Source organism: Mus caroli, unplaced genomic scaffold, assembly GCF_978045245.1.
Source record: "Mus caroli unplaced genomic scaffold, Mus_caroli_1 scaffold_1, whole genome shotgun sequence".
NCBI lineage: Eukaryota > Metazoa > Chordata > Mammalia > Rodentia > Muridae > Mus > Mus caroli.
Window position 1 is genome coordinate 63714363 of NW_028227256.1, and position 13263 is coordinate 63727625.

Here is a 13263-nt window from a genome sequence, read left to right on the forward strand (position 1 = left end):
TGCAAGCACATGTGTGCACACAAGCGCACACGCACACACTACACAAGTAAATAAAAAAGTCTGCCTTCAATGAACTAAGTAATAAACTTAATGTGTCTGAACAAAGCTGTGAATATAAAAGATATATCAAAAGAAAAATTACAAATTGAAAATACAAAAGGAGTCTAAAGAAAATATTAAAAAGCAAAAAAGATAAAAAATCTGAGTGTGGAGCATTATGGGATAGCTACAGAAAGAGAAAACATACATAATGGCAACTAGAAAAGAAAAGAAACAACAGAAGTGATAAATCTGACTAATAATTTCCCCAATTTATGTAAGATATCAAACCCCATATTCCAAGAAAACCCAGGAGAACAAATGTCAAATCAATTCATATCATTTATGTCCCTTAATAAATTAAACAGTGTTCAAGTATTGCATGTTCAAGTATGTACTTACTACATAATAGTTTGTTCATAACAAGTAATATATCTAAAACTATGTACTAAAATTTCTTTCACATTTGCATTTATGGTGCAGATTATCAAATCCAATCTCACAAATACTAGGAAACGTCTCTATGATTTAGAGCTATACCACCAGCCCTTATTTCTAGAGAGGTTCTTACATATAGCACTGAATGGCCTCAAATTCATAGTCCTCCTGCATCAACCTGCATAGTGTGCCTAGCTGGCCTCGAACTCGCACAGATATCCCTGTCACTGTCTCCTTAGTACTGGGATTAAAGGCATGCACCACCACCTGACTTTTTTTAATAGAATTTTCTTAATAAGACTATATGTAATCTTTATATGGAGAAAATCTTCAAAAATCCAGTTTCTTTACCACAGTCTTAATGTAGCAAGAGCCTCATTTCAAATGCTCACATCTGTGCAGTGAGGGATTACTGTACTAGATAGTATAAGGTAAAACATATTGTTCCTTAAATAATCAGGAATCAAGCACTAACTAAAAAATTTCAATTCATACATTTATCTTACCAAATATATGTGGGCGCCTACAGCCGTGGCAACAGAGAGAAAACAAATTCCAACAAGTTTCTAAAAAGCACGTTGATCAGTTTTTAACTACATACATAATGGGGTGGAGAGATTTAATCCTAGGTAAATCTAAAAAATATCTAACTGCAAAAATATTGTGTACTATGATTCTAGATACCACTACTACTGGCAAGGATTATTTATTTGAGTACACCCTAAATACTCATAATGTAGCACTTTGCTAAAAAGCTTAGTCTAATGACCTTAAAGGGGAAAAACTATTTTGAAAAAATAAACTTTCTCTTGTCAAAGACACACACTAAGGTATCAAGCTAATAGGATTATTTTTTTTTAAGTAAATAATATACAAGCTTAAAAACTATCAGTAGTCTTTGAAAGACAGCAGCTACACAGTTTTGATTCTCTGCTAGGGAAAGTGTTCTTGATAATCTAAAAAACAATTCTATTTCATTTCACAAAGGATTTTTCAGCTTCTATTTCAGCCTAAATTCTTTTATAAAAAAATTCATTAGTATCTTGGCAGTCAGAAATTTTATGGTTCTATGAATAGCATTACAAAAACTTATCATAAAACCATTATAAACAATCTGTCAAGTAAATAGCCTTTCAACAAACAACCCAGATCTAAATATCTATTCTTTCAAAACACAAAAGTCACAGAGACTTTCTATAGATGAGAAAAAAAAACCTTATAACTTAAAAATAAACACTTTACAACCACCTTTTTCCTTCTTTTAGTGTATATTAATTTCATTATTATAAAACCAAATTAATCCATCAAAACAATGAACTGGATTATTCTGTTAATCTACATCATAAATTCTAAGATTTTAGTCTACAATGTAATCCAAAGAGCGTTCGTTCACTGAGAGTTGAGTTTCCTGATTCTGAAGTTGTACTATTACAAATGCAAAGTTTTGCCTTGTCCCTGGGATGTTGTCATTAGTTGCTTACCCTGTACATTTAAGAGTCAAAGCACAGTCATACTTATGAGTCTAGCATGAACTCAATGTAATCTAACCTCTGGAGATCATGAACCATAGCAAAAGCAGTCATCTTTCAAAATCTGCCTTTACATAGTGAGATAACGGTCACGGCAATTACCACTGAGTTGGTTCAGACACTTAGTAGTCAAATCTTTACAAGCTAATAAATAACTTACATATTTCAAAAGATTGACATGCCCTCAAAGAAAATTACTTAAATTCTATCTAGACCTTTAAATACTATCTAGTCCTAGTACCTTCACACTTGAATTTGATAATCCAGATAACAACCACTGTTACTCCTGAAAAATTAATATTAAAATTTGATTCCCTACCCCTTTATATTGCTTCAGATTTTTGTTATGCTCTATATTCTAGAATGCACATAAACATCCCATATTGTCTTTGGAAAGTATTCTCTCCAGCTTTACCCCTGAACATTAAATTTACTTTTAATTGTAACTTTGATAAACTCTATTCTCTGAAATACAGAGTATAAGACACACATTCACCTATTTAAAAAACAAAACAAAAAACCTACCAACTGAATTTGAAAGGACCAAAACTTACTTCCACATATATGACATAAGTATTTCATGAAGTTGACTCATGCTAATAAGGAAAAGTAGCTAACTAAATGTGAGATGTTTTCTTCTTGTCTTTACATTTATTAAGCATGTGGTGGGGTGCTATGACAGAGGTCAGAGACATTTAATGAAGTGGGAAGTCCTTTCCCTCCACTCCTCATGTTGCAGGGATCCAGCTCACGTTATCAGATTAGTGGCAAACACCCATACAAAATGAACCATCTCACTGACCTAAGTTGGGCTTGTAAATACTAAAAATATAAGAGAATTCAATTTTTCTAACTTGTTCATATAAAAGCAAAAATGCAATATAAAAACATTAAGGAGAATGAGTTCATATTGGCTGAATTTTTATCTCCCAGAACTAGAACTAGGCTGAAGAGATGGCTCAGGAGTTAACAGCACATACTGCTCTTGCCAAGGACCTAAACTCAACCCCAACACCCAGGGAGGTCAGCTCCCAGTCACTGTACCTCCATCTCCAGGAGACCCAACACTTCTTCTGGCTCCCACAGACACTGCACTCACACAAACCCACACACTCAAATAGTCACACCATCTTTTAAAATGTTTTAAAATATTAAAAAATAGGAATTAATGAAAGCCATAAGTACAAAATATAGCATATTTCCAGATATCTTTATGTATTCTTTTAGGAGAAGTCCCTGTTCCCTACACAAAACCCTGCAATAACTGGTATGAGCAGAATATAGTTAGCTCAGCACTTTGTAGTCTATGATGTTTATAAGCTTCTTCCACTTTGAAAACTATGCCTAAAAAGGAATTCTCTTTGAAGACTAAAGGAATTTAATTAAAGATAAAGCCACTTGGGTGGCCACATAACAGATCAAACAGCTCATACTTGAAGCAGAATTATTACTATTCTTCTGTAAGTGCATGACTCATAAGAATAAAAATGAGGTTTTCCCTATGGACAGAAATTTGATTGCAGAAATTTACACTTAAAAGTACATTGTCACAAATTTGTTCAGCCCATTCATTTTGGCAATTTAACGTACCACAATTTCCAGTTTTCTTTTTTTTAAACTACTAAAGACATACCTATGAACTCTGGGTCCTATAGAGCTCAAAAAGAACCTGAAACATTACAAAGTTCATGAATGATTTAAAATATTCACAAATTTTCAATGCTATAAATAAGCTGACCTTTTGTATCAATATAGAAATAAGTGTTTTTGAAAATATGAAATAACATTTAGTATTCAAATTTTCCTTTGTGGCCAAGCAAAACCCCAACATGAAAGACAAACTAAAAGATAAGTTACAGGGTAGCTGTGACTACAGTGTGACTTCCAAGCTGACCCAGGTCTTATAGTAACACCCTGTCTTTAAAGAAAAAGAAAAAAAATCCACCATGAATTACCCTCAATTTTCATTATACATTATCAACTAGAAAGTATGGTATCATTCTTACTAACATGGTTTTGTTTTTATCTTTCATGACTAGGCAAGAAAAAAAATTCTGTGTCTGTGAAATGTTCCTTTAGTACAACACTTAAGAGGAAACAGGAAGAAATTTAGAAAATTATATAGCTTCTTTCTCTTTCTAAATATAACATACTGAATAAAATATGAAAGATAATATTTATGAGTTATTTTGTGTGATTTTCCTATTATAGTACTATAATAAAGGCTTTAAGAACAGATAGAAGACATAACACACATTAGTCATAAACTGCTAATGTCCCACTGTCATTTTGCATTACAAAGCAGCCTTACTCTTTGCTGTAACAATTTGATAAGCCAGATCAACACCAACCTTAAAGACAGCCCTAAACCTAAAGGAAACAACTTTCTACTCCTTCACCTGACACCTCATATAGCAAACACAGACTTATATGGAAAGGAACAAGATAGGTGTAAACCCAAGAAGACATCATGACAGCATGAATGGCTTGCTGCATGTAAGGTTTATATGAAAGAATAGGCTAAAGGCAGCAGGAATGTCATAGGCAGTAACATGTGGGCTGTGAACAGTCGAGAACAAAGCACAGAACCGTAGACACTGCCTTCCTATTTGTCTAGCACAGAGTCTATGGGAGAAATGACAATGATCAGGATAAAATGTTCACAGTAGCACCTTGGAAGCGTGGTGAGTGAGTGAAGGATATCCACGTGTAAGGATACACGCAGGAAAAGCAGAGCAACATTTTGGATATGCTATGCTTATCAATGGCAAGTTACTGGAACATTTAATAGAAAACTATGAAGACCAGTGAGGCCTAGCCTTATGGAACAAGTACTCAAACAGCTCAATCAGTTACTACATTATCAACTCTGTACTCTTAAGACAAAAGGAAAAGACAATTTCCTGACTGCTCACCGGTTTAAAAAAAAAAAAAAGGTTTAAATATTTTCAGCCAATCGGCAAGTCTTTACTATACATCCACTATTTGCTATGCTCATGTGAATATGAAGTTTTCTCTCAAGTACCTAACAGTAAGTTAGGAAATGCACCAGATACCACATACATGTCAATGTGGGAGTGGACAACAAGGTTTTCCCCATAAAAGCCAATCCTGGGTGATGAACTAGGCTATGGCAGGAGACACGTTTATACCTCTATGAGTAAATTAATACATGCTCAAAATTGGGGTATCACAAGAACATAAAAGCTTTAAAAACCGGCTCGGACTCAGTAACTCCTCTCCTACAAATCTAATGGGGAAAGGGGAGTATACTATTTCAAAGACTTGTGTAATATTACACAAAATATTAGAAAAACCCCAAACATCTGCCAATAGGAAAAACTAAAAATATGCTCAAATGACAAAAATGTTAAGCAGTTATTAAAATCGTTTTTCAAAGAATATTTAATGTTTCTACTTTTAAATTAAGTGAAAACGCATGATCTCCAGTTTTAGGGAAATTACACATAGCTGAAGAAGTGATGGCAGACCTTGACAGTGATCTTTCAAACCGTGAAGAGAGACTTAAAGTTACAGCAGTTAGGCACACTAAAGTTAGGTCAGCTCTAAAGGGGACCTGGACTACACAGCAAGTCCGGAGGCCGGCCTGGTTACATGGCCAGAAACAGCACAAAAAGTGCAACAGATCTTACTTCACGGCTTATTCTTAAAATTCCAAAAATATGCTAGCTTTGTTAAAAACTGACGTTATGTTACACCACCACATTACGTGGTGATTTATGCTCACTAACACAGGCACGTGATCTTCATTACACTCTTTTAAGGCAGGAACTGTATTACGAAACGGTTTTCCAGAGGAAACAGATGTATCAGCAAGGCTGTGACTTGCCCAAGGAAACAGCTAGTTAGCTCTCTGGAAACCGCAGAAATCAACCCCCGGCATTACTAAACAATCTGCGTTCCACACCTGCGCTTTTTCCCCTCCACTGTCGAATTATTTTTAGAACTACTTCTACCCTCAAATCCTGCCTGTTTGGCTAGCTGTGCTCAGTAACAGTTGCGGGGAAGTTATGTTGCTATCAAACTTGCCCTATCCAATCAGGATTTAAAAACCTTTCTACAAACACAAAGTTAAACTATTAAAGGCGGCGGCGGCCAATCTTTCTTAGTCTCTCCAGCACATTCTGCGTCCAAGCTGGGGGAATCAAAGCCAGAAGGTGACTCCCACAACTCCAGTCTCCCGGGAACCCGCGATGGGTACAGCAAGGACAGGGAGCCGCCACCGCGCCTTCTGCGGGGGTACCGAGGACGCCCACGCAGCGCCCGCTCCTCCCAAGGCAGAACCCAACAGCTCCTTCCCCGATTTGGGACCACACAACACCATCCTGCATTTATTTCTCCTTACCAAACGCTACGTTTCTTTTTTTAAAGCTAGCCCTCTCCCCTCTTGGGTACAAGCAGCAACACCAACTCGGACCTGTTACCTTTCAATAAACCACAACACTCCCTTCCACCCCAAACAATTCTAAAGGCCAAGCCCATAACGGCCCCAAATAAGAAGAAATAAATGTCGCCGCTGGCCAGCCAAGCTCAGCGTTACGGAAAGCTTCCCACAGAGCTCCCCACACCCCCAGGACAAGCGCCGAGGCTCCAGCCTTGCGGGAGGGGTTGGGGGGAGGGAGAGGGCGTGCCCAAGAAAAACCACGTGTTCCGCCTTCTGCGCACGCGCCGGCCAAAACAAAAGGGAGGCCTGCCAAGCCCCGCCCCTCCCCCACGTGACTCGAATCTAGGCCGGCCCCTGCCCCGCCCTCCCCTCCCCTCCCCGCCGTGTCTGCCAAGGCTGTTAGGTTTAGCCGTTTAAATTTGGCTGCGGTCCGACCCCTGCCCCAAAGCACTGTCTTGTGCCGGGGCCCGCAGTCCAACGGCAAGCAGGATTCGGGGTGCAAAGGGGGCTGCCCGGCGGACGCCGAGCCCGCGAGTCCACCCGGCGGTCTTCTCCGCTCTTTCCCGCCCCGCGCCGCCGCCGTCCCCCGCCGAGGAGACCCACCCCCCTCAGCCCGCCGCTGCGACGCCGGCCACTCGCCTGCTGGGGCGCCCTGGCTGCCCTCCGCCGCCGCACCTTCGGTCCGGCCGTGGTGGGGGCCGCCGAGGCGATCTCTAGCTGTCCGCCCGCCTCCCCCCACCCGGGGCGCCGCCGACTCGTCTCCAGAGCGCGCCCCGCTCCCGCCCCGGCTGACGCCGCCGCCGCGGTTTAACAGTCCGCCCGCTGCCCGCAGCTCCGGGCGCTCGGGGGACGGAACCCTAGGGCGGAGGGAGGGGAGGGGGGAGGGCGGGGCCCGGCGCCGGCCAATGGCAGCGGGGGAGGGGCGCGCCATGCAAATGAGACGGGCGGCGGGGAAACCCCGGCGGGGGCGGGGCCCGCGGAAGCCGCTGGGAGCGTTCTGAAAGCGGCCTGAGCACGGTGGCCGAACTCTGCCGGCTCCCAGTGCGTTCTGCGCCGCCGCTGCCCCGCGCTCCCTCCACCCCGGTGCCAGCCCGCAAAAGTCACCCCGCCGGCCGTGCTGCGGAGCGCTGCGGTTTCTTTAGGTCTATGACAGAAAATAAGACCTGGAAACTCGGAGCGGGCAGGGCCGTCCGGGCCAGGCCGAGGGTTAAGCAGCCCTCAACGCTCCTACCTTTTGCTTCTTATCGGTCCCAGAGGCTCGAATCCCGAGTCATACTCCTTGTCGGACCTCTGAGGACCTTAAAATAGGTGGCAGACCTGCCATGGATACATTTGAGTTAGCTTATGATTAAGGAGCTCTGCAGTTAACTCTGAGGTAGCGCAGACCAGCGGGATTTTAATGGAAACAGTTGGCTAGAGACAGAAACATCTCTGCGAGCGAGTCTTGCACCTGGCCCAGCTCGCAGCTCACCGCCGTTAAACGCACCCGGGCATTTCCCCAGGCTTGAACTTGATGCTTGAGAAAAAACGATAGCCTAAATATAGCTCCTTAGATAATAGATTGGACGCTTTGCTAAGCAGATTTTCACTAGAATGCTTTAGGAAGTGAAAAGGCACTAGAATTTTTAGATCGATATATCACTTCTACCTTATTTATTTGGAAGGGCTTACAGGCAGGAGTGTATAGAATTGAAGTCATAAAGAAACAATACTTAAGACATTACCAGAATTGGAAAATTAACTGTTCTTTCTTTTTCTAGTACATGAATACATAGCTGAAATAATTTTTATGGTAAACTGCCTACAGTAGGGAAAATGGTTATAAAAATTACTCAGAACAATAATTGCTCAATATGGGTCAAGGATGGGCAGTCCAGAAAATAGATTTGCCTTCATTCAATTAAAAATCATGGACTAACAGTGTGTTGGAGGAAAAAGTAAACACCTACTGGATATTTGTCATATTTAAAGGGATGGGTAAAACACTTAAAGAATGTGGTAGGGTCTGGAGTGATGGTACAAACCTTTAATCCCAGGCACAGGTGGGCCAGCCTAGTCTACATGGTTAGGTCCAGGATAGCCATAGCGACATACTGAGACTGTGTCTAAACCCAAAACAAAAACAGTACCCTTAGGTGGAGATGATATGCATCCAACTATTGAAGCAGAAAACAACACTGTCACTTACATTGTTAAATCATAGACAAGAGAGGGCGCTTGCCTAGCATGCGTGAAGGAGGCCCTGCATTCAGTATCTAGCAGAGTAATGACTGACAAGGTATTCAAATTTAAAGCTGGGGTAATTGTGGAGCCTAAAAGTTACTTTGTCAAGCCAGGTGTGGTGGCGCATACCTTTAATCCCAGCACTGGTGGATTTCTGAGTTCAAGGCCAGCCTGGTCTACAAAGTGAGTTCCAGGCCAGCCAGGGCTATACATACAGAGAAACCCTGTCTCCAAAAAACACAACAAAAACAAACCAAAAAAAAAAAAGGTTACTTTGTCCCTGTGAAGTAATTGCTTATTACCAAAGCAAAATCCTTGTAAGTTAACCAAATGTGTAAACATATTTTGTGGTGATTTTTCTTTTCTTTTCCTTTCTTTCCTTTTTTTTTTTTGGTTTTTGGAGACAGGGTTTCTCTGTATAGCCCTGGCTGTCCTGGAACTCACTTTGTAGACCAGGCTGGCCTCGAACTCAGAAATCCGCCTGCCTCTGCCTTTGTGGTGATGTTTATACTCATAAAGGGGATAGAGCAGCAGAGTGCTTATATTTGCAAAGCACAGTAAGCTTTGCAAAATACATAGAAATCTACAACAAGCTTTTAACTGTATTATCTCATTTGTTCATCAAACACGGTAGGAAATAGATTGTTTTCCAACACTGGGGTAATCCTTGCATCTTATAGCTAGCCTCAGTCTGACAGACTGTGTAGACCTTCATAGCAATCTATGAAACCATCATGTATGTAACACTTTCCTTTTATATTCAATGTCATGTTACTTCAAAAGTAATAAGGAAAGAATGTGTAATACCACAGGCTGGAAATTTATTTTGTAAAAAGCACAAGGAAGAAAAAAACTCAGTGATTTCTGTAACCTGCTGTAGTTCATATGTATGAAATGGCACTGCGCAGACGTTATTTTAACTCACTTAATTGCACACTAAGCACATTGTTCCTTGACACTGAACAGTATTCTAAGTCATGTTTTCTGCTCCATGTAATATAAGCATGCCAGTTTTCCAGTGACCTTAGAATACCTTAAATTCTAAAAATTGATATTCTAAGACATTTGTCAAATGTTTTCCTATTTTACTTAGCACAATACTGAAAGGACTCGTGTATTCTTAAAAATCAAGTACCTATTATTTTAAAGATACATTAAAAGAAAGCTGGTTTCCAAGAAAAAATATATTGTTGGTTAAGGAGAGGGAGAGGAGATAGGTGTAAAAATCCAGCAACAGCAAGGAGAAGAGAAGGGCACAGTTCTTGCTGACATAATTATGACCTGACTGGAAGCCCGTGAAAGCACCCAGGTAAGCAGTATTGCCATGATTTCATGAGATAAAGCCGGCACTGGCATCCACTCAGTCACTTCTTCCACTCAGGAAACACTGCTGCAGCACTTAGGATCCAGCTGACACCGTGATAAATGCGAGAGATAAAGATCAGCGCTGGCTTCAAGCAGCTCTCCGCCAAGAGTGGATTACAAACACAGCCTTTTGTGTTCCCCTCCCGTCCACATTTCTTCCCAGTACTTCACCATCCAGCATAACACAGATTTTTATTTTTCCCCTCCCTGGTCTAGAATATAAATAAGTTCCATGAGCTCAGGCCATTCTGCTCAATGCTGAATCCAAGCACAATCCCTGGAGCTTAGGACATGGTTCCCAACAAAGGTTGAATGGAAGAACATTTCATTCTTACACTCTGCAGCCCTCTATTCATTTCCTGGAGACTTTGTTTTGATTTTTTAAAATTAAGCTCAGTGGCATCCAAGCAGGGAGATACTCGCTGTACTTCAACACAGTCCTGACTGGATCCAAAGGCAGCCTTCTTGCTCAACTCAGAATAGAAAGCATCCGGGAGTTCATACTGTTCTTTATATTGCTCAACCAGAAATGACTGTCTTCCACCGTCCTAGTATATTTATGATTAAATGCAGAAGGTGTATGACGTGGGGCAGTACAGTAAACAGTCGGAGGTAATATTAAGTTTTAACTAACCTGTAATTATAGACAAAAGGGTTGGGGATTGGCAACAAACTACAGGAACCACTGCTGGGTACAAGCAAGGACAAAATCAGCCTGCAAAAGCAGGAGAATAAAAAATAATGTCCTTTGCTTATTAATATTGACATCACCTTTATAACAGACTCTAACTTGGGAGCAACCCTAAGATGTACTATCTGTTAAAGGATAAACAGATTGTTGCTGCGTGTCCACATTTGCTATTATGGAAGCTACTGTGAAATAACCATGAGTTTACTTTGAAGATTTTTTTTTTTGTACAATGTATTTGATCTTATGCCCCTCCCCCCAGAACCAGATCCTCAGAGTCTATTTTTTTTCCTTAAGTGAAGATACAAAATAACGGGTTTCATTATGACATTTTCATCCATGGATGAATCCTAAACAGAATACTGAATGAAAGAAACCAGACACAAAAGAGAGTAAATATTGCACCATCCCATTTATGTAAGGCTCTAGGAAAACACGCCTGACCTGTAGTGACAGAAAGCAGATCGCCAGTCGCTGAGCAGAGCTGGGGAGAACCAACTGGGGTCACTAAGACTGGATGTGGAAAATAGTTTGTATCTTGATCATGTTAGAAGTCAAATGAGTGCAAAATTCATCAAAACACTTGAATATGGCAACACATAGAGATTGTACTTCAGTAGGATGAAAGCAGACATAAAGGAGTTTCTGGTCCATATACATTGAAAGCTACTCTGTATCAGGAAATGGTAGATTGTGTACATCAGAAAGCCCAACAAGATAATGGATGCAGCTAAGTGCTAGAGCACGTGCCTGGCACGTTCCAGCCCTGTGTGCAGAGTCAAGAACAATGGTTTAAAACCACAAGAGGTTTCTTGCAGGATAGGTAGCAGTCCTAGGGACTAAACCAGGAGCACCATGCATTCTAGGTAAGGACTCTACTACCTGAGCTCCCCCTCTCACCCTTTCCTTTCAGTGTTGTTTTATTACTGTATTGCATTTGAGATGGGCTCTAAGTTTCCCAGGATGGTCTTGATCTCACATTGTCCCCCAGACCTTGAACCTGTCTCTGTCTCCTGAGTAGCTAGAATTATAGGCCTGCACTGGAGGCCTATTTCCTCTATACATAAGCAAGTGGTCCATCTTAAGAGCCACTGTAATGTACTGAGAGGTCCGGAGAGAAGATAATAGCACCTTGACCCACGGGGCCAGTGTCCTGCCAGCCTTTTTGTCCCTTGTCAAAGCACTCCTGGTCCCAGTTGCCCACTGTTTCAATCGCTGTCGCTGCCCATTTCCCAGATAGAGGAAAGAACAGGAGGCACAGAGTCTTTTACAAGTCTCTCATTCAGTTCTCTCAAAAGTTCTCCATGTTTGTCATGTAAGGAGGACTAAGAAATGCAGGTAAAACTGTTCAGATGCGTTTTCTCCTCCTACAACGGAGGCCTTGTTTTTAGGAGAGAATATTTGTTGCTTGGACGATGGTCTCCAACTGGTAAAATGGGTTCTTGATAACTAAGGTAAGCTGCTCAAGCAGCTTTGGATCTGCTTTCTCCCTCTCGCTCTCCCTCTCCAGTTTTGGGAGCCCACCCTTCACGATTTAAATTTGATCTGGGCTTTGGTTCTGGCAAGAGAAAATATCCTGTGTGAATATTCTACTGTAAAATGGAACATAACTTACCTTGCAATATGGTAAACTAAATTTGCAATGGGTTTAGCTTAAAGGGAAATCCTTAGGAAAGAGTATAATTTTTTGGATGTAATACAGTTTCCGGAAGGATTTCATGAAATAAAAAGGAAAAAAGGAAAGCTGACAACATCTTGTGGCTAGAAAGCATGCACTGAGTAGACAAGGTGGATTCAAGGGATGAGATGCAGCCCCAGTGCAAAAACTGCAGGACAGTAGAGGGGACGATGTCATGCCACACAGACAGTGATGTCATTAGTTAGTCATGACAATATCCCTCAGAATTACCTGACAGCTGGTAATTCTTAAATAATCTATGAATATACAATTGGTCCAGCAAATAACTGTCAAAGATTGGTGATGCATGTGGTTATTAAATGCTGCTCTCTACTTCTTAATGTGTCTGACATGTCCCATAATGAATAGGAAAACAGGAACAATTTTGTAAGTGCTTCCACATCCCCTTTTAACTATTTTAAGACAGGCCCTTTTGTCTTCCAAGCTGGTCCTGAACTATCTATGCAGCTGAGACTAGCCTTTAACTCTTGACCCTCCTACCCAGACCTTCCAAGTGGGCTGAGCCTTAAAACTGCTATTATTAGTTCAAGAATAATCTATCTATTAAAAATAATAATGACTACAGTTAACTGAAGTCCATTATAACCTCCAAAATTCAGCCAGGTATGGTGGTGTATACCTTTAATCACAGGACCTGAGAGGCAAAGGCACACACATCTTTGTGAGTTTGAGTGTTCTACATAGCCAATTATGGGACAGACAAGACTATACAGTAAAAAAAAAAAAAAAAAAAAAAAAAATAACAACAACAAAACACCTTTAAAAAAATTCTAAAAACTCATATGATATGTTCTTACTAATTCTAAAATGAATCATTCTCATTAGAAGTTGCTACAAATATTGTATTGTGCCTGGGCTGGAGAGATGGTTCAGCGGT

General features: G+C 40.9%; 1 protein-coding gene across 8 annotated transcripts in view; it reads right to left on the reverse strand.

Moving 5' to 3' along the window:
• Positions 1–7203, reverse strand: part of Kansl1l (KAT8 regulatory NSL complex subunit 1 like) — a 91729-nt gene extending 84526 nt beyond the window's left edge. For 5 of the 8 annotated variants that reach the window (XM_029476692.2, XM_029476690.2, XM_029476685.2 and 2 more), the window contains exon 1: positions 7051–7202. The gene's annotated coding sequence lies outside the window, so the exon portion shown is untranslated. Of the gene's footprint in view, positions 1–6372; positions 6568–7050 lie in introns of those variants that run through there. The other 3 variants (XM_029476682.2, XM_029476673.2, XM_085838110.1) reach the window with 3 other exon arrangements.
• Positions 7204–13263: the final 6060 nt, after the last annotated feature.